The 25,801-nt window shown below is 40.4% G+C and overlaps 1 long non-coding RNA gene across 1 annotated transcript in view; it reads right to left on the reverse strand.

Annotated features, from left to right (window-relative positions):
• Positions 1 to 25,328, reverse strand: part of LOC125101026 (uncharacterized) — a 31,389-nt gene extending 6,061 nt beyond the window's left edge. Inside the window, exons 1-4 of the long non-coding RNA XR_007127733.1 lie at positions 24,256 to 25,328; positions 22,569 to 22,623; positions 20,100 to 20,150; positions 18,948 to 19,154 (exon numbers count right to left, since the gene is read on the reverse strand). This is a non-coding gene — a long non-coding RNA (uncharacterized LOC125101026). The remainder of the gene's footprint in view (positions 1 to 18,947; positions 19,155 to 20,099; positions 20,151 to 22,568; positions 22,624 to 24,255) is intronic.
• Between the last annotated feature and the right edge of the window lie 473 nt (positions 25,329 to 25,801).

Raw genomic sequence — 25,801 nt, forward strand, 5'->3', positions numbered from 1 at the left:
TGATGTTTGCTGTGGTTTTGTCATATGTCGTCTTTATTATATTGAGGTATGTTCTCTTTAAACCCACTTTTAGACTGAATAATACTCCACTGTGTATCTTTAACACATTTTATTAAATCCATTCATCCATCAGCAGGCATCCAATACATTCTTCCATATCTTGGCTATTTTACATATGCTGCATTGAATGGGGGGGGTGATATATCTTTTCAAGTTAATATTTTTCTGTTTTTTGGATAAATACACAAAAGCAGAATTATTGTATCTTATGGTGTTCCTAATTTGAATTTTTTAGGGAACTGCCATACTGTTTTTCTTGAGGCCACAACAATTTATACTCCAGAGAGCACTATACAAGGTTCCCTTTTTTCCATATCCTTCTCCATATTTCTTGTCCTTTTTATAACTGTCATTCTAATGGGTGTGAAGCAGGTTTGATTCGCATCTTCCAGATTATTAGTGATGCTGACCATCTTCTGCTATACTTGTTTCCCATGTCTGTGTTTTCTTTGGGAAAATGTCTGTTCAGATGCTCTGACCATTATTTTTAACTGGACTGATTTTTTGGCTTCTGAGTTGGAGGAGTTCTTCATACATTTTGGATATTAATAGCTTTTCAGATAGATGATTTCCACATATCGGTAGGGTGTGTTTTCATTTTGTTGATGGTTTCTTTATTGTTACTAAGTTTTTTACTTTGATGTAGTCTGACTTATTTTGCTTTTGGTGTCAACTCCAAAAATCATCACTGAGGGCAATGTCAAAGAGGTTTTTCCCTGTTTTCTTCTACTCGTTTTATAAGAGTTTTTTTGTTTAAGATTGTACATTTTAATCTTTATGAATTTCAAGTTTATATTTGTGAGAAGTGTCAGATAGGTATCTGTTCTCCCAGCACCATTTTTTGAAGAGGCTTTCTTTTCCCCTTTGGGTATCTGGACTCCTTTGTTGAATATTAGTTGACCATATATGTGAGAGTTCATATCTTGGCTCTCAGTTCCCTTGGTTTATGTGTTTGTTCTTATACCATAATATTAATACAGCTTTGTAATACAGTTTGAAATCAAGAAGTATGATGCCTCCAGCAACGTTTTACTTTCGCAGGGTTGCTTTGGCTATTTGAGGGTTTTACACTTACACACTAGCTTAGTACTATTTTTTCTGCTTCTCTAAGAGATGCCATGGGACTTTCATAAGGATTGAGTTAAAGCTATAGGTGGCTTTGTATAGAATAGACATTTTAACAGTATTAATTTTTTCTAATCCATGAACATGGGCTGTCTTACCATTTGTTTCTGTTTCCTTCAGTTTCTTTAATCAGTGTTTTATGGTTTTGAGTGTACAGGGTCTTATACCTCTTTGGTTAGATTCCCAGGTACTTTATAGGTTTTAATGTCAGTGTAAATGGGATTATTTTATTTCTGTTTTCGAAAGTTCATTGTTAGTGTATGGAAATACAACTGATTTTTGTTAGTTTTATATCCTGCAACTTTACTGATTCATTTATTAGTTGTAACAGTTTCTTAGTGGAGTCTTTAAGGTTTTCTTATATAGTATCACGCCATCATTTCCCTTCTTTTTCTCTGATTTGGATACTTTTTTTTTTTTCTTTTTCTTGCCTTGTAGTTCTGGCTTCTAGTACTTTGTTGGGTATGAGTGGTTAGAGTGGGTGTCCTTGTCTTATTTCTAATCCTAGAAGTAAGGATTTCATCTTTTCACTATTGAGTATGATATTAGCTGTGGGTCTGCCATGTATGACCTTTATTATGTTGAAGTACCTCCTTTCTATATCCAACTTGTTGAGAATTTTTATCAGGAATGGAGGTCGAATTTTGTCAAATGTTTTTCCAGCATACATTGTGATGATCATATAATTTTCACCCTTCATTTTGTTAATTTGGTGTATCACTTTGATTTGCAGATGTTTACCATCCTTGTATCCCTGGATTAAATCCCACTTAACTGCGGTGCATGATCCTTCTAATACTATTGAATTCTGTATGCTAAGATTTTTATTGAGGACTTTTGCACATACGTTCATTAGGGATATTGGCCTATTTTCTTTCTTGTGGTATTCTGTTTTGGTCAGGGTAATGCTGGCCTCATAAAATGAGTTTGGCATTGCTCCTTCATTCTCTATTTTTTGGAAGAGTTTGAGAAGAAATGGTATTAATCCTTCTCTGATGGTTTTGTAGAACTTATCATCTGGTTCTGTACATTGCTTAATTGGGAAGTTTTCAGTTACTGATTCAGTCTCCTAAAAAGTAATTGGTCTGTTGGATTTCCTATTTCTTTTTTTTTTAAGATTTTATTTATTTATTTGACAGAGATCACATGTAGGCAGAGAGGCAGGCAGAGAGAGAGGAAGGGAAATAGGCTCCTTGCTGAGCAGAGAGCCCGAAGTGGGGCTTGATCCCAGGACCCTGGAATCATGACCTGAGCTGAAGGCAGAGGCTTTAACCCACTGAGCCACCCAGGCACCCCTGGATTTCCTATTTCTTCATAGTACCATCTTGGTAAGTTTTATGGTTCTAAAAAATTTTCTATTTTTTTTAAGTTGTCCAATTTGCTACTTGTTCTTAGTAGTCTTTCATGCTCTTTTGATACTTAATATTTCTGTGGTTTTGGTTTTAACAACCCTTCTGTTATTTCTGATTTTAATTGAGACATCTTTTTTTTCTTGGTGAGGTTAGCTAATAAGGTTTGTCAGTTTTATCTGCTCAAAAAAATATTCTTAGTTTCATTGATCTTTCCTATTGTCTTTTTGGTTTCTATTTCATTTATATCTGCTGTGATCTTTGTTATTTCCTTCCTCCCACTAATTTGGAGTTTTGTTTGTTCTTCCTTTCTAATTTTTTGAGGTGTAAATTTAGGTTGTTTGAAATTATTTTTCTATCTTAATGTAGGCATTTATTGCTATGAACTTCCCTCTTTGATCTGGTTTTGCTGTATACCATTAGTTCTGGTATATAAGTATTCATTTTTATTTGTGTCATTTTTTTTTTATTTGTGCTTTTGATCCATTGTTAGGAGCATGTTGTTTTTCTCAATCTATTTGAGATATACCACTTTTCTTCTTGCAGTTTTTTGTTTTGTTTTGTTTGTTTGGTTGGTTTTTTAGCTTCATGCCATTGTGTTTTGAAAAGACACTTGGTGTGGTTTCAGAATTCCTAAATTTACTGACACTTGTTTTGGACCTAACATACAGCCTTTCCTGGAGAATGTTCTCAGTACTCTTGAGAAAAATCTGCATTCTGTTGCTTTTGGGTGGGATGTTTTGTGTATGTCTATTAAGTTCACCTAGTCTGATTTTCATTTAAGGCCAGTGTTTCCTTACTTTCTTCTGTCTAGATGATCTCTTCATTGGTGAAGCTGGGGTATTAAAATTCCCTACAGTGTTAATATTCCTGTCTATTTCTCCTTTTAGGTTAGCTAATATTTAGGTGTTCCTTGTGCTGCATGTGTAAATATTAGCAAGTGTTGTATCTTTTTTTTTAAGATTTTATTTATTTGACAGAGATCACAAGTAGGCAGAGAGGCAGGCAGAGAGAGAGAGAGAGAGAGAGAGGAGGAAGCAGGCTCCCCGCTGAGCAGAGAGCCCCATGTGGGGCTCGATCCCAGAATCCTGAGATCATGACCTGAGCCGAAGGCAGCGGCTTTAACCCACTGAGCCACCCAGGTGCCCCTGTATCTTCTTTTTTGATTGACCCTTTTGTCATATGTATGTTGTCTATTTTAAATTTTGTCAAAGTCTATTTTATCTATATATAGCTAGATTTCTACTGTTTTCCATTGGTATATAGTATCTTTTTCCAACCTTTTACTTTTAGTCTTTCCTTACATACAAAATGAATTCCTTGTAGGCAGCATACATACAGATGGCTTTTAAAAATCTCTTCAGCTACTCTTTTGATAGAGAAATTAGTCCATTTACATTTAAGTATGATAAGTATGTATTTATTGCCATGTTATTGTTTTCTGGGTGATTTGTGGTTACTCTGTTCCTTTCTTCTTGCCCTACTTGTGATTCGGTGGTTTTCCTGAATGGTATTCCTAGATACCTCTCTCTTTATCTTTTGGGTATCTACCATAGGTTTGTTGTTTTTCTTTTTTCCTCTGTGGTTACCAAGAGGCTTACATAAAACAACTTATTTTATTTATATAGCCTATTTTATGTTAACAACTAAATTTGAACTCATTGTAAGTTTCTGCATTTTTACCCTAATTTTATGTTTTTGATTTCACAGTTTAAATTTTCTTGGGTATCCCTTGTCCCCAGTAAAAAGTAGCTATTTTTACTACTTTAGTCTTTTAACCTTTGTCCTAGTTTTAGAAGTGATTAACCCACCACTTTTACATTATATTGTTCTCAATTTTAATATATATTTACCTGTACCCATATGATTTACACTTTCATATGTTTTCCTCTTATTAATTAAAATGCTTCCATTTCTGCTTAAAGAATTCCCTTTAACATTTCTTACAGGTAAATTCCTTTACTTTTCCTTGTCTGGTGAATTCATATCTTTTCTTTAATTCTGAATGACCACTTTGCCAGGTAGAATATCCTTGTTGAAAGCTTTGTTTTGTTTTGTTTGTTCCTTAGCACTTAAAATATATCATGTTACCTTCTCTCCTGCAAAGTTCCTGCTGGAAGTCTGCTTATGGGGGTTCCCCTATACACACCAAGTTGATTTTCCCTTGCTGCTTTTAAAAGTCTCTCCTTGTCTTTACATTTTTATGCTTTATTTATACTGTGTCTTGGTGTGGGTCTCTTTGTGTTCATGTCAATTGAAAGTCTTTGGACTCCTTAGCTCTGGAGGTCTTTTCCTGCTCCAGGTTAAGAAAGTTGCCAGCCAGTATATCTTCAAATGAGTTTTCTGCTCCTTTCTCTTTCTCTTCTCCATCTGCGACCTTTATTATGTGAATGTTGGTCTGCTTGATTTTGTCCCCTAAGTCCCTTAAGCTGTCTTCATCTTTTTGGTTTTCTTTCTGCTGCCCTAATTGGATGACTTTCACTGCCCTTTCTTCAAGTTCACTGATCTGTTCTGCTTCATCTAGTCTACTGTTAAACCCCTCTAGTGTATTTTTCAGTTCACTTATTTTATTCTTCAGCTCATTGACTTGTATCTGGTGCTCTCTTATATTTTCTTTCTCATTATTGAAGTTCTCTATGTGTTTACCTATTATTCACCCAAGTACAGCAAGCTAGTTTAGAACATTATTTCTAGGAACATTATTTTTGAACTCTTCAACACGTAAATGACTTATCTTTATTTCATTAAGGTTTTTTTCCTGAGGTTTTGTCTTGTTCTTTCGTTTGAAACTTATTTCTATTTCTTCATTTTGCTTGACTCTGTTTGCTTCTATACACTAGATAAAACTACTACTACTCCTAGTCTTGAGGGAGTGGCCTCATGTAGGAGATGAACCTAATTGTTTAACCGTGCCGTAGCTCTTGGTTGTCTCTCAAACTTTTGGGATTGTCCCAGGAACTGATTTTATTTTTCATGGTCCTCAGTAGGTGAAGGTATGCCACGACCTGTCAGTGTCCTAATGGGAAGGATCTCGGTCAACACCTGATTGAAAACTAGACCTTCAAAGGCATCTTTTAAAGAATGCAAAGATGGGGATGTCTGACTGGCTCAGTGAGTTAAGGGTCTGCCTTTGACTTAGGTCATGATCTCAGGGTCCTAGGATCAAGTCCTACATCGTTAAGCTCCCTACTCATCAGGGAGCCTGCTTTTTCCTCTGCCTGCTCTTCCCCCTGCTTGTGCTCTCTCCTTCTTTCTCTTTCTCTGACAAAATCTTTTTTTAAAAAATGCAAAGATACATAGTCCTTTGGAACTGCAGGCATAACCCCCATTAGTCACCAGAGTCTGACAATCTAAAGGTATCCCCCAAATGGCAAATGCAAATTTTAGGGTGCCAGACAAGTGTACAAGCTCTGTTCTGGGAGATGCCAGTGACCTAGAGCAAGGCAGAGGGTGACATAAAGACAGAAAAGCCAGGGTATCAGACCTGTGTGAGCCCTGTACTGGGAGACACTGAAACATGGTGGTCAGAGAACAGGAAGAGTATAGACCCTCTAGGGTCTCTGGAGAAGAGTATAGTCTACCCTGAAATGAGTGTTTATTTAAAAGCCTGCCTCTAAGACCACAACTAGGAAGACCAGCTAATAGGCCCCTTTCATGAAAAGAGAGAGCCTGTTAGCTGCCTCTCACTGTGGGTAGGAATAAGAGCCACTTAACTCTTTCTCCATTTGTTACAGTCCTGTGGAGTCCACGGACATAAGACTCTTTGGCCAGCAGTGCAGGGAATACCTGTAAGTGTTCCCTGGGCTGCAGCTGTCAAAATCAGGGTGCCAGACTAGGGTAGAAGCTCCTTTCTGGGAGATAGTGCTGATCTGGAGCAAGACAGAGGGAGAGTGGAAATATGGTGCCTGCAGGTCTCTGTCCCCAGAAAGTATTCCTGGAAGCCTCTAGATACGAGGTAAGCAGATCAATGTGCTAAGATATACAAGCCTTTGTCATAGAAAGTGGTGGCCTCTGGTCTGCGACCTCTGCACTATGCTCTGGGGCAGCAGAGTCCACGCACAAGCCCTTCAGGAACTGTTTCAGTTTGCTGTACTCTTGTGGGTCTAGAAGACCAAAGTGCTCTTGACTCTCAAAGTTAGATGTTTCGAGGGCTCAGTTCTCAGGTGCACATCTTAAAAGTGATAGTGCCTATGGTGGGATCCAAACCCTTGACTCCTCAAGGAGAAGCTCAGCATTTTAACCTCCCTCCCAATCATGAGCGGCATGCCGCAAGTGGGGTTTAAGATGTGATTTTTGTCAATGTCTTCTACCTGCTTCGACATGAGTTTGATTTGTTGTTGTTCGCCCATTGTATGGGACTTGTTTGGCTGGTTTTGTTTTGTCCCCCAAAGGAAACAATTCCATATGTCTTTTTGGTGTGTCCATGGGAGGAGAGTTCAGGATCTTCCCACACTGAAAACTTGAACTGGAACTCTAGCAGATGATTCTTACTCAGATTTGGCAAGTGAGGAAACTAGTGTTAATTGTTGTATGGCACAAGTAGAATTAACTTGCAGAGGAAGGAGTTTCGAACACAAAACTTGGGTTCTCAATGTGCTAAATGTTTTATTATACCACCCTGATGCTGATAGTGATCTCAGTTCCTAGATGGAGTAAAGCCATCAGATCCTCTCTGGTAGTGTTTATATTTTGAGAACAAAAATGATAGACCCTTTAGCCTTGCATCCATTTGGTTTCTGTCGGAGGACAGAATGTAGTGGTTCTAACTAACTGTAGTATATCCATTGCTTCCAGTTCAAAAGTAGGAGTTGTGTTAATGTTCTCGGCCTGCCCTAACAGGTGGCTTAAACCACAAAGTTTATCTTCTCACTTCTCTGAAGGCTAGAATTCGAAGATCAAGGTGTCAGAAAAATTGGTTTCTTCTGAGACCTCTCTCCTTGCCTTATAGATGGCTGCCATGTGTGTGTGTGTCCTGATCTCTTCTTCTAAGGACACTAGTCATACTGGATTAGAGCATACTCTAATGACCTTATTTTAATTTAATTGCCTTTCTAAGACCCTATCTCCAATACTGTCAAGCCAAATACAGTCAGTCATATTCTGAGGTATTGGGGGTTAGGACTTAAACATGTGAATTTGTGGGGGGCAAGGGGGGACACAGTTGAGCTCATAACGGTAAGCAGGATTTAAACTACAAACCAAATTGAGTAATGCCAGAAAGCAGCAGATCATTTATCATGTCTGCTTTTTGAAGGAGAATAGGAATCAAAGGGCTGATCTATTGTGGTAATGATCCAGGCCTTCTCACAAGGAGAAGAAAAGTAAAATGAGAGGAGAAATTAAAGACACAGAAAAGGAAATGCTATTGAAAGAGAGGAACTCTCAAAGGATGACCCACTTCATGGCCTTGGATCTTGTTATTACTCATGCTTTATTCTCCCGGGTCATTTTTGGAGCTTATTAATTGTTCTGAATTGGCAATTAAAGTACTGGTTTTTTAAAAATTATAAATGTGACCTGAATTGAGCACCCCCCAAAAAAAATGCCTGATTAGAGTCACGTGCTGGGGGTTAACTCACCACCTGACACATTAACCATTTAAAGACAAAAAAGTCTGAAACACAGGGGAAACATGGTGCCTACCACAACACACTGCCACTTCCACTATATGTGTGGTGGTTGTTAACCGATTTCTGTAAAGACTCAAAATACATGGTTTTTTCTATCGCCTTCCTTTTCTCATCAAATGTTTTTTGAACTACTTTTCCTTCCGGAGTTAGGAGTTACTCTGATCTTCACCCATAGGTTTGTTTTCTTTAATTTTTTTTTTAATTTTTTTTTTATCTATTTGTCAGAGAGAGAGAGAGCACAAGCAGGCAGAGGCAGAGAGAGAAGCAGGCTCCCTGCTGAGCAAGGAGCTCGACGTGGGACTTGATCCCGGGACCCTGGAATCACGACCTGAGCTGAAGGCAGTGGCTTAACCGACTGAGCCACCCAGGCGTCCCGGTTTGTTTTCATAAGGACCTTTTCCTTTGTGCAGAATTAAATGATTTGGTTACTTGAACCTCTACGGTCCCCTATGCTCCCTTGATTTCCAAGGCTGACTGACACTGACGAACACTGACTGACACTGGCGAACTTATTTTGTCCCTCCTATTGGAAGGTTTTCTCATTTCCTACCTCTTCCAAGAACACTTTGCTCCCAGAGCTGCTCCATGGGAGGGTTTTCCTCCTATAAACATGTCATGTGTGACAATCTCATTTTTATTTTCTATCAGGGTTAATATTTAACCTTCTTTGACTTTGTCATCCTTTTCCTATTTGATTGCTGCTCCCTCATAAGCAAGTACTTTATGTCTAGCTCCGAAATCCTCTTCCCTGTATGGTCCCGGGCTAAGAACTGGAATGAGTTGGGGAGACAGAAGTGAAGCAGCCATTATTCTCTGCTGCCTATGGTGAATGGAAACCAGTTCAGAGGGGCAGTGGAAACCAGCTGTCCTTGCTAGGGCCAGCTCTTCCACGAATGGCAGCATTGCGGACCTGTAGTGGCCCAGGCTCACCACCACACATGCGGCTGAATACTTAGAAAAGCAGTTGCTTCTGCAGGAGGTAGATTTCCAGAGGCTCTTTGCCAGCTTCCTGTCATGGCGTCAGGCCAGCTTATGCTGGTAACTGGCCATGCCCAGTCCTCAACTTCCCCTGTAAGCTCTGACCTACCCAACAGCCCCAGAGCTTCTGGAAAGCGGTTGGTGACTTTCTCTGGTCCTTCATTTCTCACTTCTTCATCCTTCCTTCCCTAGCTTCTCTGATAATTATATAAGGTCTCATTCCTGTAAGGAGTCTTTTTTCTATAATACATGAGTACACCTTCACCAACTGAATGCCAGTGGATTCAGGAACGCATCTAATACATGTGCCCTCTCTTGAGCTGTGGCAGACAATATTGTGCTGTCTTAGCAAGTGACAGAGGCAGGGGAAATAGATCATTTTGATTCAGCTCTATTCCCTCACCCCTTTGTTCCTTATGACCAGATGTACAGATCTAGGATAAAATCAACTGAAGGAAATCATGAGTGTTTTTGTGGCCACTAAAAAGGCTTTTCATTCATATGATTCCTGCAAAGATCAAAGCAGTGAGTACTTTTCAGCTTCCTCAGCCAACTAAAATGAGGTCTGTATTGAAGATTAATGACCAAATGTCAGCCACTGGAACACCTGGAAATGATAAAAAGTGTTACTTCATATCATTAGCAATATAGGTGCTTAACCCGTGCATTAAAAACACACTTTAATATATTTCACCCAATGACCCTGTACGTTTCTAGAATTTTGAGATACTGCCCTGCCCTTAAGCGTGGTTTTCTCATTGGTAAAATGAACTGTCTTTTAGCCAATTTTCCCTCACTGTGTTTCTGTATGGCCCTGATTTAAATAGAGGGGGGGATCAATGATGGGGTGAAGGTAAGTTGTACTGAAGCCAAAAGCAGTAAATACTCTGAAAGTAGAGCTGAGTCAGGAGCAAGAGAGTTGAAGCTTTTGGGACCACAAGGCCAAGGTGATAAGCTCCTGGCCCCAGACTGAAGCCACACGCTGTAGGCTGGGCACTGGGCATCACCTGTAGCTTGCTTTGATCTCTGAAAGCGTGTGCAAAGAATACATGGTAATGGTTGGGTGTTTGACCTGAGTCTGCACCCCAGACAAAAAAGACTGGGGGTTCAGTCTCCCTTGCATGTTACCTAGCCCCTACTGAGTGCAGAAGCTCACACATGAAAGTAAGTATTCTTCCCTTGAAGAGATCTGTCCTTGGCAGAGACACAAGTAAGGAATGGAAGTGAGGTGAGGCTCAGCCTCATTGAAGAGATGTTCACATACTTGCCAGCCTATTCACAGCGTTGTGTACCATCTACTTGTTGACCCCCAGCGACCTTCTCCCATGATAGAGTGTCACCAAATGAGCAAATCCTTTTTTTTTTTTCTCTTCAGTGTTTTCCTGAGCTTCAGGTATTAAATACTTATAAAACTTGGCACGAGGGGATGAATACGGCTACAAGTCCAGTATTTCGTTTCTGCAGGTGGAGTTGCCAGGCAACCATCACACTACAATACACAGCACTGTCATTACGGATCAACCCACTTCTCCCTGTAACTCCTCTCCTGCCAGACTGAAAAGGCAAGGCCGGCAGTGATGCCACTTAAAAGCGTTCGTCCTCCAGGCGCTCTGAGTGGCTAAAATCTTCTCTTGTAGCAATTGCAGAATGCTCTGGAGCTGGCCAGAATGATTCCATGTTATTAGAATACTCTTACGTCGTACAGAAAATGCACTGCCATTAAGAGAAGACTGTGACGGAAAATACAATGCAGACTATTAAACTTTGAAATTAGCAATGTAAATTATTTATCGTAAATTACAGGAAGCTGCCAGGGGTTCCATGTGCAGCAGACAAGGTGCCGTCTTCGTCAGACTCTGGCTGCTCCTTGGCTTCCCTCCGTGGTAATTTCAACCATACCACTCACTGGATGACAATTTTATATCATAAGAGGTCCCTTGGTAGTGGATATTAATTTATAATGGAAGGGAACAGGAGGGAGAATTTTTTTGTGTGCTCTTTCCCAGTAAAACACACAAACTGCTCCCTTGAGGCACATACAGTTACATATTAAAACATTAGTGATGGCACTAGAGTTAATAAGAGATATAATATACAATACAACCATATACAGTATATATTAAAAATCCACAAAAAGACATTATAGGTCCTAAAAGAAAGCTCCCAGGATAAATGGCGTCGCACACTTTCTTGGGGTTAAAAAACATATCGTTGCTAAAAATACATAGCGCAAACTCAGTGGGATTCACAATTATCTGAGGTCAAATATCTACAGCCTATTTTTTCTTCCAATGAAGCATAAACCATAAAATCTTCCATTGTTGCCTTTAAATTGTAATAGAGCTACCAGTAACCAAGGGATGAAATAAATGTTTCCAAAGTAATAGAAAGCATTAAGCTAGATGAGTGGTTTTCATATTTTCTTAAATGATTCCTCTTCCACATGCAAAATATCTTCAATTTGGTTCCTCAAAATGAAAAGTATATAATACAACTATTTCAGGCTGTTCAGAAACACTAATGTAGGATCCGCGTAATGCAAAATACCGTCAGTTTGGTTCCTCAAAATGAAAAATACATAATACAGCTACTTCGAGCTATTAAGAAACACTAATGCAGGGATCTCTTTAATGTAAGAGACCTTGGATTTTGATCAAGATGTAGTAGCTATAATCTTAGCCATACAAAACTAACAGTTAAAAAGTCCCTCTTGGAGTTCAAAGCCTGAAATATTTTGCTGAAATGATTTTCCAGTAAGAAAGCAGCGTTCTCTGTTCAGGATCTCCAGAAGTACTAATCCCCAGGCAGAGCTTAAATGGTATATGAAAGTTTACACTACAACATAGTGGTGGAATCTGGGACAAACCAGCGTACTTCATTCAAGGCAAGGTACAGCTTCATTCATGAGCTGGGGCTGTTGTCATGTGCAACACGATTCAGTATCAGAGTATGTTGAGAAATGATCCCCCTAATAAGTCTAGTTACCATTCCCCACCATGTGTAGCTAGAAAACTTTTTTTGGGTGTGTTGGAAACTTTTAAGACCTACTCTCTTAGCAACTCTCAAATATACAAGACAGTATTATTAACTATAGTCACCATGCTATACATTACATTCCCGTGACTTATTTATTTTACTACTGGAAGTTTGAACCTTTGACCCTTCCCCTGTTTTGCCCACCCACCATCCGATCTGCTCCTGGTCTCTATATTTATGAGCTTGGTGGTTGCTGGGGGTTTTGTAGATTTCACACAGAAGTGAGATTATACGGTTATCTTTCTCTTACATCACTTAGCCTAATGCCATCAGTGGTCCATCTATGTTGCAAAGAGCAACATCACTTTCTTTTTATGGCTAAATAATACTCCAGTGTTTTTGTGTGTGTGTACACATTTTCTTGATCTATTCATCCATCATGGACATTTGGCTGTTTCCATATCTTGGCTATTGTAAATCATGCTGCAGTAAACATAGGGGTGCATATATCTTTTCAAATTAGTGTTTTCATTTCTTTTGGATAAATACACAGAAGTGGAATTGTTGGATCATATGGTAGTTCTAATTTTAATTTTCTGAGGAACTGCCATACTGTTTTCCTTGAGGCTACGACAATTTACACTCCAAACAACAGCACACTAGGTTCCCTTTTCTCAGTATCTTGCCAAAGGCTTGTTATTTCTTGTCTTTTTGGTAATAGTTTCCATAATAGGTATGAGGAGATAGCTCATTGTGGTTTTGATATTTGCATGTTCCTGCTCATGACTGATGTTGAGCATCTTTTCATGTACCTGTTGGACATCTGTACTTTATTTTTTTTAATGCCCATTCGGATCCTTTGTACTGCAGCTCGTGTGTTTTTCTTTGCGTTGCCTTTGCTTTTGGTGTCAAATCCAAAAAATAAGACCAGTGTCAGATAGTTTACTCCCTATGTTTTCTTCTAGGAATTTGATGGTTTCAGGTCTTACATTCAAGTCTATTTTGAGTTAATTTTTGTATCTGGTGTATAAGACTGAGTTTGCCTGATACCATTTATTGAAGAGACCATCGTTTCTCCATTGTGTATTCTTGATTTCTTGATCATAAATTAATGGACCATGAAAGTATGAATTTATTCCTGGGATCTCTCTTCCACTGATCTGTGTGTCTGTTTTTATGCCAATACCATAGTGTGTTGATGAATACAGCTTTGTGATCAAGTTTGAAATCAGAAATGTGATGCCTCAAGCTCTGTTCTTCTCCAGATTGCTTTGGTTTGGGGGATCTTTGGTAGTTCCATATAAAGTTGAGACTGGTTTGCTCTATTCCTGTGAACTATGCTATTAGAATTTTGATGGTAATTGGGGCGCCTTGGTGGCTCAGTGGGTTAAGCCTCTGCCTTTGGCTCAGGTCATGATCTCAGGGTCCTGGGATTGAGCCCCACATGGGGCGCTCTGCTCGGCAGGGAGCCTGCTTCCCCCTCTCTGTCAGTCTCTGCCTGACTCTCTGCCTACTTGTGATCTCTTTTTCTCAAATAAATAAACAAAATCTTAAAAAAAAAATTTGATGGTAATTGTATTGAATCTGTAGATTGCTCTGGGTAGTATGGACATTTTAACAAAATTGGTAGAATCCAGGAACACTACATATCTTTCCATGTATTTGTTTCTGTGTCAGGTTCTTACGGTTTTCGGAGTACAAATGTTCCACCTCCTTGGTTAATTTTTCCTAGGCATTTCATGGTTTTGGGCTGTAATTGCAAATGGAACTGGTTTATTAATTCCTATTTCTGAATTTCATTATTTGTGTGTAGAAAACATACTCTGGTATGTAAAGTTTGTATCTTTCAACTTAACCAAATTTGTTAGTTCTAACAGGTTTTTTGGTGTAATGTTTAGAGTCTGCTATTAGATGTCATGTGCAAATAGAGACAGTTTTAATCCTTTCCAGCTTAGAGGTCTTTAATTTGTTGCCTAAATGCTCTGGTTAGGATGGCATTTACTATGTCGAATACAAGTGACAAGAATGCACTTGTCTTATTCCTGATCTTAGAGGAAGAGCTTTCAGCTTTTCACCATTGGTGTAATGTGTGCTGTGGTATTGTCACATTTAGCCTTTATTACTTGGAGGTACATTTCTTCTATAGGGATTTTGTTGAGAGTTTTTATCATAAATGGCTCTTAAGTTTTATCAGGTGCTTTTTGGGGGTGGTTTTTTTTTTTTTTTTTGCAACTATTGACATGATCATGACTTTTACCCTTCCTTTTGTTAATATGATGTGTCCTGTTGGTATTTGGATATGGAAACCTCCTTGCATCACTGGAATAAATCCCACTCAATCATGGTGCGTGATCTTTGCAATGCATTGTTGAATTCTGTTAGCTAGTATTTTATTGAGTATTTTTATATCTCTGTTCATCAGACATACTGACCTGTGTTTTCTTTTCTTCTGGTCGGCTTATCTGGTTTTAGTACCAGGATAAATCTGGCTTCGTAAAATAAACTCAGAAATGTCTGAATACTAATTTGTGGAAGAGGTTGAGAAGGATCAATGTTAATAATCTTGGAATCTTTGTTAGGATTCACCAGTGAAGATATGTCCTTGACTTTGGTGTGTTGGGAGGTTTTGGATTACTGAATAAATTCTATTTCTAGTAATTGGTCTGCTCAGATTTTTTTTCCATGACTTGAAAGTCATGACTTTTCATGACTTTTTTTCAGTCTTAAAAAAAAGTTTTCATGGGTCTAGAAATTGGTTTCTTCTAGGTTGTCCAGTTTGTTGGTGTTTATTTTTCCTAGCAGCCTCTTCTGCTCTTTTGTATTTCTGTGGTATAAGTCGTAAGGTCTCCTTTTTTTTTTTTAATTTTTGATTTATGTGTGACTTCTCCTTTTTCTTAATGTGTCTAGCTAAAGGTTTGTTGGTTTTATTTCTTTTCAAAGAACCGCTCTTAGTTTTGTTGATCTTTTTGTAGTTTCTTGATATAAGCATTTATTGTTAGGAACTTCCCTCGTTGAACTGTTTTTCTGTATCTCCTAAGTTTTGGTATGTTGTATTTTCCTTTGAGTAAGGCATTTCTTAATTTCTCGTTTGATTTCTTCATTGGCCCATTGGTTGTTCAGTAGCATCTTGTTTTACATCCCCCTTTTAGTGAATTTCCCAGTTTTCTTCCTATAGTTGTTTTTTGTCTTCTACTATAAAGGAGGACTAAGATATGATCTCAGCCTTTGTAAGCTTATTAAAATCTGTTCTGTGGTCTAAGATTTCAGAGTTCCTTCCTATGTTCTGTATTGTATTGCTTTTGGATGGAAAGTGACATAGGCGTCCTTTAAGTTCACTTTGTCTAATGTGTAATTTAAGGTCCCTATTGCTTATTGATTTTCTATGTAGATGATCTATCCATCAGTGAGGGAGGAGTATTCCAGTTTCATATTATTATATTGCTATTACTCCTCGGTTTGTTAATATTTGCTTTACATATTTAACTGCTTCTGTGTGGGTCCAATATATTTTTCCTCTTGTTGGATTGAACCCTTTCACATTATGTAATGTCCTTTTTTTTCACTTGGCAAATATTTACTCATTTCTTTTTTCTTTCTTTCTTTTGTTTGTTTGTTTGTTTAAAGTAGCTATAGAAAAATCTGAAATCTTGAATGTCCCTTATTCACTGGCTGCATAAAACTTATGCTTTCATCCCGTCATCTGTAAAATGGGTATAGAGAATTGGATACATATCTTAGGATCTGTTTGGTCTGTTATAAATATAGCTACTCCAGGTTTCCTTTCCTTTCCATAGAGCATCTTTTTAATCTGTTCACTTACAGTCTGTGTGTATCTTTATAACTGGAGTGTACTATAGTTAGAATAGAGATGGGTCTTGTTCTTTCTGTCTAGTCACTGTGTCCTTTGAAGAATTTAAGTGGAGACATACTCAAGTAATTAAGAAATGTATGTACTTATACCATTTTATTTATTTTCTCTTTTGTTGTTCTTCTGTTCCTTTTTCTTGTGTTTTCTTCCTTTGTGATTTCATGACTTTCAGGGGTGGTTTTCATAGATTCCTTTATGTTCATCATTTGTTGGTCTACAGTTGACCCTTGAACACTGACCCCTGCTCTCATGCAGTTCCAAGTCTGGATATAACTTTTGATTCCCCCAAACCTTAACTACTCACAGCCTACTGCTGACTGGAAGTGTTACCAATACTATGCATAGTTGATTAACACATATATTATACTACATATGTATTACATACTGTATTTACTAAAATTAAAGGACAATCATAAGGAAAATACAGTTAGTATAGTGTACCACTTTACAAAAAACAATCCATGTTGTTCAAGGGACAACATGCTTACTGTTATGAATATAACTTGTACATAAGCCTCATTGTAAGTGCAGTCTATTTCAAGTTGGTAAGGACTTAAATACAATCTCAAACTCTTAGAATTTCTCTCTCCCCCTCACATTTTATATATCCCTTTATTAAGGTATTTTTACTAATTTTGTCTTAACATTTATACTGGCTTTTGTGATTTTAGAAGTACGGGATCCACCACCTTTGCTATATATTTACTTTTAATAGTGAGATTTATGCTTTCATAGATCTTGTCACTAGTGCCATTTCTTTTAAGCTTATACAAGTCCCTTGAACATTTCTTATAGGCTTGTAAATGGTGATGATGAACTCCTTCAGCTTTTGCTTGTCTGGGCACTATGCATCTGTCCTTCAATTCTGATGACAACTTTGTCAGAAATGTTCTGGGTTTTGAAGATTCTTAAGATATCCTGCCACTCATCTGTGGCTTCCAGAGATCTGATAATCTTTTGGAGATTGTTTTTTTTAAGATTTTATTAATTGACAGGGCTAAGCAGAGGGAGAAGCAGAGAGCCCAATGCAGGGCTCCATCCCAGGACCCTGGGATCATGACCTGAACTAAAGGCAGCTGCTTAACCAACTGAGCCACCCAGGCGCCCCTGGGTTCCTAGTGCTTCACACAATTTTTCTCTTTTCGCTTTGGGTTCAAGTTATTTGAAACTCTCTGATCTTCATGGATCTGAATGTCTTGTTCCTCCCCAAGCTCTGGGTGTTTTCAGACATAATATTTTCGAGTCCGTTTTCTGCCTCTTTCTCTCTTCTCCTTCCGACAGTGCTACAATGTGAATGTTGAATGCTGGTCTACCTGTATTGTCCCCTAAGTTCCTGAAGCTATTTTTACTTTTTTGTTTCTTCTCTTCTTTTTGGTTATATTCTGATGGGCTGTGTTCACTGCCTTGTCTTTTAGTTCACTGCCTTTTTCTTCTGCTTCATTCAGTCTGCATGGCATCCCTTTAGGGTGATTTTCATATCACTTTTGTATTCTTTGGCTCGGTGACTCCTATTTGGTACACTCTTATATTTCCAGTCTCCTCAAGGAGACCAAACTCAATACTGAGCTTGGTATTTACCGAATTTACTGTATGATCACTATTTTGAACTCCTTATCAGGCACATCACTCATCTCCATTTCATTAAGGACTTTTTTTCCTGAGGTTTTGCCATCTGTTTTTCTTTTCATGTGCTATATAAAAAAGCCACCTCTCCACTCTGGAAGAAGTGGCCGTGGGTAGGAGATGAGCCTCATCTTTTAACCTTTTTTTTTTTTTTCCTAGCTCTTGGTTCTTCTTCAAAACTTTGAGATTTTCTAAGAACTGATTTTATTTTTAGTGGTTCTCAGTCATTGAGGGTGTGCCATTACCTGTCATTATGCAGGCATGGAGGATCCCAGTTAGCAGTTGTGTCCAGGGCCTCCTGGGTGGCTCAGTTGGTGAAGCATCTGCCTTTGGCTCAGGTCATGATCTTGGGGTCCTGGGGTCAAGCCCCACATTGGGGCTGTAGGGAGTCTGCTTCTCCCTCTCCCCCATCCCCCTGCTTGTGCACTCTCTCAAATACATAAAATCTTTAAAAAGAAGAAGTTGGTGCCTGGGTGGCTCAGTTTCTTGAGTGTTCAACTCTTGGTTTGGGATCAGGTCATGAGAACCAGCCCTGCCTCAGACTCCATGCTGGGTGTGGCGCCTGCTGAAGACTTTCTCTCTCCCTCCACCTCCCCACTTCCACTCATGCTCTTGTCTTACGGGGCCTAAGCATTGCTGGCCACCATGGCCAGGCTACCTGGAGGTGTCCCCTTAGTGGCATTCGCAAAAAAACTGAGGCACCAGCCACATGTACAAGCTCCTTGGACTAGCTAGAGCACGGCCAAGGGTGAGTGCTCAGCTGGCAACGACCGGCCTATGTTCCCTGAGAACATCTCTGGAGACCCCTCGATGTGTGTGCGCTAAACCTCAGGCCAAAACTGCATGGAAAACAGGCCTCTTTCCCATAAAAAGGGTGTATTTTCATCTGTCGGTACAGTACCCTGGGGGTTGTCACCTGCCAAGAACTACCTTGGATTCTTACAGTCCTATGGGACTCTAGAATTCAACCTCCCTGGGCTAGCAGAGGCTGGGGTGCCAGGTGCATGTAAAAGCTCCCCCGCCCCGGGGGTGGGCATCCTGGTGCCATAGGATCACAGCAACCAGTGAGGCTGAAGGTGGTGCTTTCCAATAAGCAAATAAGCCTCTTCCTCCACTTGAAGATTGGTCTGCTTCCGTCCTAGGACCTGACCGTAGGTGAATACAGGCATGGGAGCCCCTTTTGTACTATTTCTATAGCCTTGTGGACCTCCTGGAAGCAAGCCACATTGATTTTTAAAGTTGGGGTGCCCAATGTGGGATGCGAAATCCTAGCTGTGTGCATTGAATTCCCTTCTGATTGTGGGTCACATGGCTAGACGGTGTTGCTGCCTGTCTTACCTCCTTCAATGCTGGTCTTTTCTTCTTCTTTACCTCACAGATAGGAGGTGCTCAGCTAGTTTCTAGGTCTTTTTCAGAGGAAATTATTCCTTATGCAGTTGTAGGGTCTGTGGGTCCAGGGCAGTTCAGGATCTTCCAGTGTTGCCGTGTTGAACCAGAACTCCTATTTTCAAAGTAGTAAACTGTGTGTCCTTTACAAATCAGGCCCTACTGGAAAGCCACAATTACCGTGAGACTAAACTGGGCTAGGCCAATTATAGCAACACCAAAAATGGCCACATAGGGTATTTTTCTTCCCATTTAACATCTGGCATTTTTTGGAGCATTCCTTACTATATGGTAGTGTTTGTTCCTGTTCAATGTTTATCCTACTCACCTGCTAGACAGTATGACTGCAGCTCTTACATCAACAAGGTGACACCTCCCAAGCACCAGCCCAGATCGGTCTCCAAAGCCTTACTGGTAAAGGGTCATTCTGTGGTCTGCTGGCAACATCATAGTCTCTGCCTAGACTCCTGGTGTTATCATCCACTCAAACAGTTTTATGTCTTATAATTACCACTCTGATAATAGCACCCGCCTCATGGAGCTGCTCTGAAGATTGATGGGATCTCTCAGCTACTGTCAAAGAGTAGGGACCCACGGTCCAGCAGCTGCCATTACCATTAATACTAATTATTAATTAACCTCAAGCATCTTGGACCCTCTCCTCTAATTTTTAAATGTCCCAACTGTCTCTTCTCTTTACCTTTTTCATGTCTGTCCTGAGCTGTTTCAGTAAACCCCTGACTTCGATTTCTATTGCCTTTCTGTTCCCTTGCCCCCAAGAGCTATTTTCTCAAACATGAATCCAATCATCTCATGCTTGCGCTTCCAAATGTTTGTCAGCAGCATCAGTTTCAAAGTCCTTAGTTTAACATGCAATACTTAATGGGCACAGTCTAGCTTCTTCGCCTCAGTGACTATAAACCACCATGTTCTTTAATACTTTTGTCCTTTGATACTTCATTGCCTTTGCATGTTCTACTTCCTGTGCTTGGAAAGTTTACCTTGCTTTCTTTACTGGCTGTGATTTCCTGTTTCCCCTGCCCTGTCCCACCATGATCGTGCTGTTGTACTGTTCTCCCAGCTCCAAAAGGAGGACTAACTCACCTGCATTGCTTTGCTTGTCCATTTCTTGTTAAGTTCAGCCAACTGTCGTACCTGTAAGAGATCCAAGGGCAGGAAGATCCCTTCAGTCTTTGTAGTGGTGCTGTTTTTCGGCTGCTTACTAGTACCTTCGTTAAAAACTATTTGGCTAACCTTTCCAAGTATATAACCTGAAGGCAGTCCTCAAGAAACACGACATAAAACCAAGTTGAGGGGTATATGCCTATATGTAACCAGCCTGTTCTCTCTCAAGGAAAATTAAAAAAAAATCTTTTTACTCCCCCATACCCTCTATTTCCAAAGAAAAGCCCAAGAAAACTTTCTAGGTTTCAGGAGAAAAGAATATACTTGGATGTCATATATGATCCTCACTGAATCCGAGAATGAGAAGGAAGGAAAACCCACATTGTGCAACTGGCAAAATGTAAACATGGACTGTGGGCTAGAAAAGAACATTGTATTTTAAGTCCATGAACTTATCATTACATCCTCATTATGTAAGAAAATGTTCTCAGGAAATAAATACTGGCATGTTCAGGCATAAATGAGCTTGGTGTCTATTCAGGAGAAGTGTGTGTGTACATAGAAGCAGGGGGACAGGCAGACTTTCAGAATCGGTGGACCTTGACTCATAGGCCTATGAAGCAGCCCTCATCGATAATCATGGAATCAACCTGTACCCTCCTTTTTAATAATGATAACTATCAATCAACAGAGTATACTTTGTTACACACACTTTGTGTCCCATTGTCATTTTATCCTACCACTGCAGGATAACGTCTGGTCATTTTGAGAGCCTAGAGGGTTGAGGTGGACCCTGGAGTCTGGGTCTGTTCACCTCCAGCATGTAGGTGGATAAGCCTGATGCTGTACCCTTTCCTGAGCAATTCAGGGCAGCCTGGAGTAGGGGGGAAAGGACATGTCCTCATCTGTAGTGCTCCGTCAATATGGTGGCCACTTGCCACATATGGCCACTGCCCACTGGACATGCAGCTCATACAAGCTGAGATGCTGCTCCAAGTGTAATAGACACATAGGTTTGTCATGAAAAACAATGCAGAATATCTCAGTACTTCTTCACCTTTGATTTTGGATGTATTTGGTTAAACTAAATGTCTTACCAATTTTGTCCCTTTTACTTTTTTAGCAAGCAGTGTATCCATTTAAAACTATGCACATAGCTCTCATTATTTCTTTTGGCTAGTGCTGGTCCACACAGATGAGCACATTACTGATTAAGCGATTCTGTGGATTCTCCTTATTCTTCCGTGACAAGGGCACCCAATAATTCTTGCTTTCTTCATCTCTCTTTAAAACAGTGGGTAAGGTCTACTGGGACAGTATTCATGAGCGTTAGTGGACATTCAAATCACCAGCAGCCCTCTTGTTAAATTCTGGATTCTGATGATTAGGTCTGGGGTGAGCCCGTGACTCAGCATTTCTAACAAGCTCCCAGGTGCTCTGCTGCCGGTCCTGGACCACACTGCATAGACAGAGACGAAGGCATGCCAGACTTTAATTTGAGGCAGGTGTTAGCATATAAATGTTTCATTAACTGCAGGAAAGTCAGTATTTTAGGAAACCTAATTGCTGCTAACCACTTCTAGTTATATCAAATAGTCCTAAGAATGATGTTCCCAAATCCACACTAGGAGTTACCACAATATTAATGGATTGCTTAAAAAAGTGAGCCTTGCTATTGAGAATCTAAGAAGACATAGTGTATTTTCGGAAAGCAGTAGTGGAATTCTGTATGTTAACGACAGCAGCTGTGCTTCAGAGGATGTTAGAGGAAGTCAACCGGACTTAAGACCCCTGAATTCGGGAATTATGGATATGCTTTAGAAATTCCAACTGGAGGGCATCTGGTGGCTCAATCTGTTAAGCATCTGCTTTCAGCTGAGGTCATGATCCCAGAGTCCTGGGATTTAAGCCCTGCATGGGGTTTCCTGCCCAGCATGGAGTCTGCTTCTGCCCCTCCCCCTGCTTGTGTTAACTCTGTCTCTCTCAAAAACAAATAAAATTTTTAGAAATCAATTCCAGCTGGATCAAAAGAAAGACCAACTTTCTATGTACCTAGGATTTTATCAAAATATTTCTACATTGCAGTTCTCATCTAATGAAACTGTTGCCTTCTTACCGATTTCTAGCTAATGTCACACCCAAGATAATGGGGACCAGGAACTATGTTCTAAACCATGCCAAGCAGCAACCATTGCTGGAGTAGCAACAAAGAAGTTCTCCAAGCTGTCAGACACCAAACCAGGTCCATCAAAACCCCAAGAAGGGGGTGCTAGAACAGGAAATGCTCAGCAGTGTTGTGCTAAGAATATAATCCTTTCCGAGTGAAAAGGTAATAATAGGGAGTGTTTTGTGGATTTACTAGTAGGATTAGCTTGCATCACATTGGGAGGTAATGATGATGATTCTCATTTGGTCGAAGGCGAAACAACAGATGAGATAGAAACCCACACTTGAATCCCGGACTTGAGAATTCTGAGTCCAGGCCCAGCACCGCCACGCCAACCTAGAGCAAGAAGCAAAGGAACCAAGTTGCCGGAGGCCCTGTTGGTAAAGGTCTAGTGCCTGCTCTAGGAACAAGTTTGACCTCCTGTCTACCCCTTCCTCAGGAAAGACCTCATCAACACATTCATCCTAAAGGAAGAATGGGATTTCCCAATCTCCAGCATCGTATCAAGATGGAGGCAGAGAAGAGTAACCACCCAGCAGAGGAGGAAGCCCACCCAGCACCCTGAAACCATGTCCCCTCAGGCCCTGTAAGGCAAACCCTGTCTCCTTCATTCAGATACCCATGCAATTCTGATTTAGCAACAGTAAGAGAAATCTTTTTTTGCTTTTGTAGGTCATCATGACAGAAACCTCACAGACTTCCCGATAACGGATTCAAGAACATTCTACACTGACTGTACTTTGTGCTTCTTGGGGCTATTTTTGTTTTATTTCCTAGAAGTGCTCCTTGCTGAGCAGAGCTTTACAGGTATTTGCGGAAGGTTGATACCGATTTTCTCCCAGCTTGTGATAGACAAAACGATTTTTCCTGAGACTATCAAAACAATATGCTTACGCCAGAGAGGTACAATCTATAAGTGATAATTCTTACCTGCCTGCTTTTCTTTTTCTAGATTTTGCTGTCCCCTTCCATGTTACTATATGGGTCAAAAGGCAAAATCTCTTTATTAGTGGAAAAGTACCATGTAGCAATAAGGAAGTTGCAGGTCACCGACCACATGAGTCCGTGTGACAGAATGGCTCAGCACAGGTGAGATTTTGAATCCTGGCACACAAAGCACTTTGAGTAGCCTTAGTGTGGCTCTTTGGCATGCCTTTATAGGGAACAAGATTCTAGCTCTGTCCTACAATGAAGCTCTGCTCACGGGAGTTCTGGAATGCCTAGCAGAGAAGCCACAGGGAAAGGGATGTTTGCCTCCATTGTAAAAAGATGGAGACACATACTTAGATTTTATGAACCTTGTTCATAAATCAACCTCCAGAGAACAAATTTCATTCTGCCAGTACAATGTCACATTTTTTTAAATATTTCTTCCACAAACTCCTAACTATCCCCAGATGGGGTTCTTGCCTTCCAGTGTCCTCAAAGTTTCAAAATTGTGCCCACTCCCCCACCTTGCCACGTTGCTGACTAACGACCTAGCAGAATGCTGAACTCTCTTTTCCTGACCCCTCCTCAGAAGTCGGCCTTGCTTCTGGGATGGAAACAGCTTGCAAGCCAACTGTGTCAGCAGTAGCACAAAAGGCAGAGAGCCCAGAAGACAGTCATGCATATTTGTTATCCAAACTAAAAGCCCACGGCATGGACATAAAAACAGAAAAAGCAGAGTTGACCATAAATGAACATAAATGGGCAATTTGGCTGCATCATCAAGTTCTCTGACTCCACATCAAACCTTTTCCTGGAGAACATGCCGGGGCTATCTCACCTCCAATGAGGTGGAAAGATGCTAATGCAACCTTGAAGTTCTTACTTGGCACCCATCCGTCTGCTCATGCTTTTATAGCCAAGCCCTAACATGTCTCTGAGAACTGAATGACTAGGTTCTAGACACATCTGTCCCCCCTTAATGCCATAGGACTATTTTCTCTGTAAAGCAGATGGTCTCAGAATTCTTTCGTCACTTACCTGGACTCTGCTTCCTTGTACACAGTAGCTCAGCTCCTCCCTGAGGAAGGATGCCTGGGAACCTTCTGGTGGCAAATCTCAACAAACACGTAAAACGTCAGGGAAACATTGAAAAATTAAGAAGGTGAATCTGTAATATGGTAAGACAGGTATTTCTTTAAGGAAAATATAACAAGAGAAGAGAGAGAGGAAAAAAAGGAGGGAAGAACAACAGGGAGAAGAAACCGTGATTATTCGGAGCTCAGTGCCCTCTTTGTAAGTTACACACGCATCACGGACACAAGCCAGCTGCATTCTGTGTACCCGGCGTAGAGCAGCCGTAGGTACAGCAAATAGCAGAAACATTGAAAGCTTGACAGTAGCTGCTGAAAACAAGACTATATAAGAGAAGACATTAGTCACACAGCATGACCTCAGAAAGGACAGTGTAATTTTCTAACACTTGGGAATTCCTTTCTAATGTCAATAATGATGGTGAACAGCAATAGAGAGACCACGTGAGCGCATGAGAATGGCAACATTTTGAACAGAAGGCAACACTAAGTGCCGGTGGAGATGTGGAGAGGTACGGACCTAGGGAGACAGCTCCGGGGAGTTAAAGTGGGTTCAGCAGTCCTAGTAATGAAATACCTTCGCGTGATCCCTGTCAGCAGTACCTCATTCATGGGTAAATACCTCAAGGGAATTCTCAGCTTGTAAGGATCACACAGAATGTGCACAGTCCTAGAGCTGCCCCCCGGCTGCCCCCCCCTCCCCGGGGAACTGGGTGAGTAAAAGAGGGTGGAGGTGTTCCACCGACACTGTGCAGGAATTAGAAGCCATCAGCTCCATCCCAAGAGCAATATTACCAGATCTTAAAAACATTAAGTGGGAAAAGCCCTGGGGAAAAAAATGTATAACTTTGGGTAAATTTTTCAGAATATGCAGACACAACAATAATAAACACTTTGTAAGAGTGCCAAGTGATCCGTTCCTATGATAAGGACATCAGAGGGGCAGCCCATGAGGAGAACACAAGCGGCCGCCGGAAAGAAAGAAAAATCTTTTTTAACTAATGAAATTACTGGGGCACCTGGGTGGTTCAGTCAGTTCAGCATCTGCCTTTGGCTCTGGTCATGATCCTGCTTTTCCCTCTCCTTGTGTTCGCTCTCTGACAAAGAAATAATTAACATATTAAATTACTATGTCTTTACTTTCCATTCAAAATGAACAGTTGTCAATGCTCAAAGTAAGGGGCCTGGTCCTTCGTGAAGACGGAGCTGAGGACTCCGGGGACTTATCCCTCAGTTACTGATAGTAAACTACAAAATCATAAAGATAACATAGAGATCCACCCCGAACACTTGGGAAGAAAGAGCTGAGTACAAAGAGAAGCCCAGACACTCATCAGCCCAACCCTTTGACATAAAATCCATTTTCTCCTCCCACCTTCCCTACTGTATCTTCTTAATACACTGGAAGGCGAGGTGTGCGTGGAGAATTCTGGTACTTTTCAGAGTTTGGTCTCAAACATGGAGCCCTCAAGCCAGCTCTCCTCTCTCCCTTC

The sequence above is a fragment of the Lutra lutra genome, chromosome 5 (genome assembly GCF_902655055.1).
Source record: "Lutra lutra chromosome 5, mLutLut1.2, whole genome shotgun sequence".
Classification (NCBI taxonomy): Eukaryota; Metazoa; Chordata; class Mammalia; order Carnivora; family Mustelidae; genus Lutra; species Lutra lutra.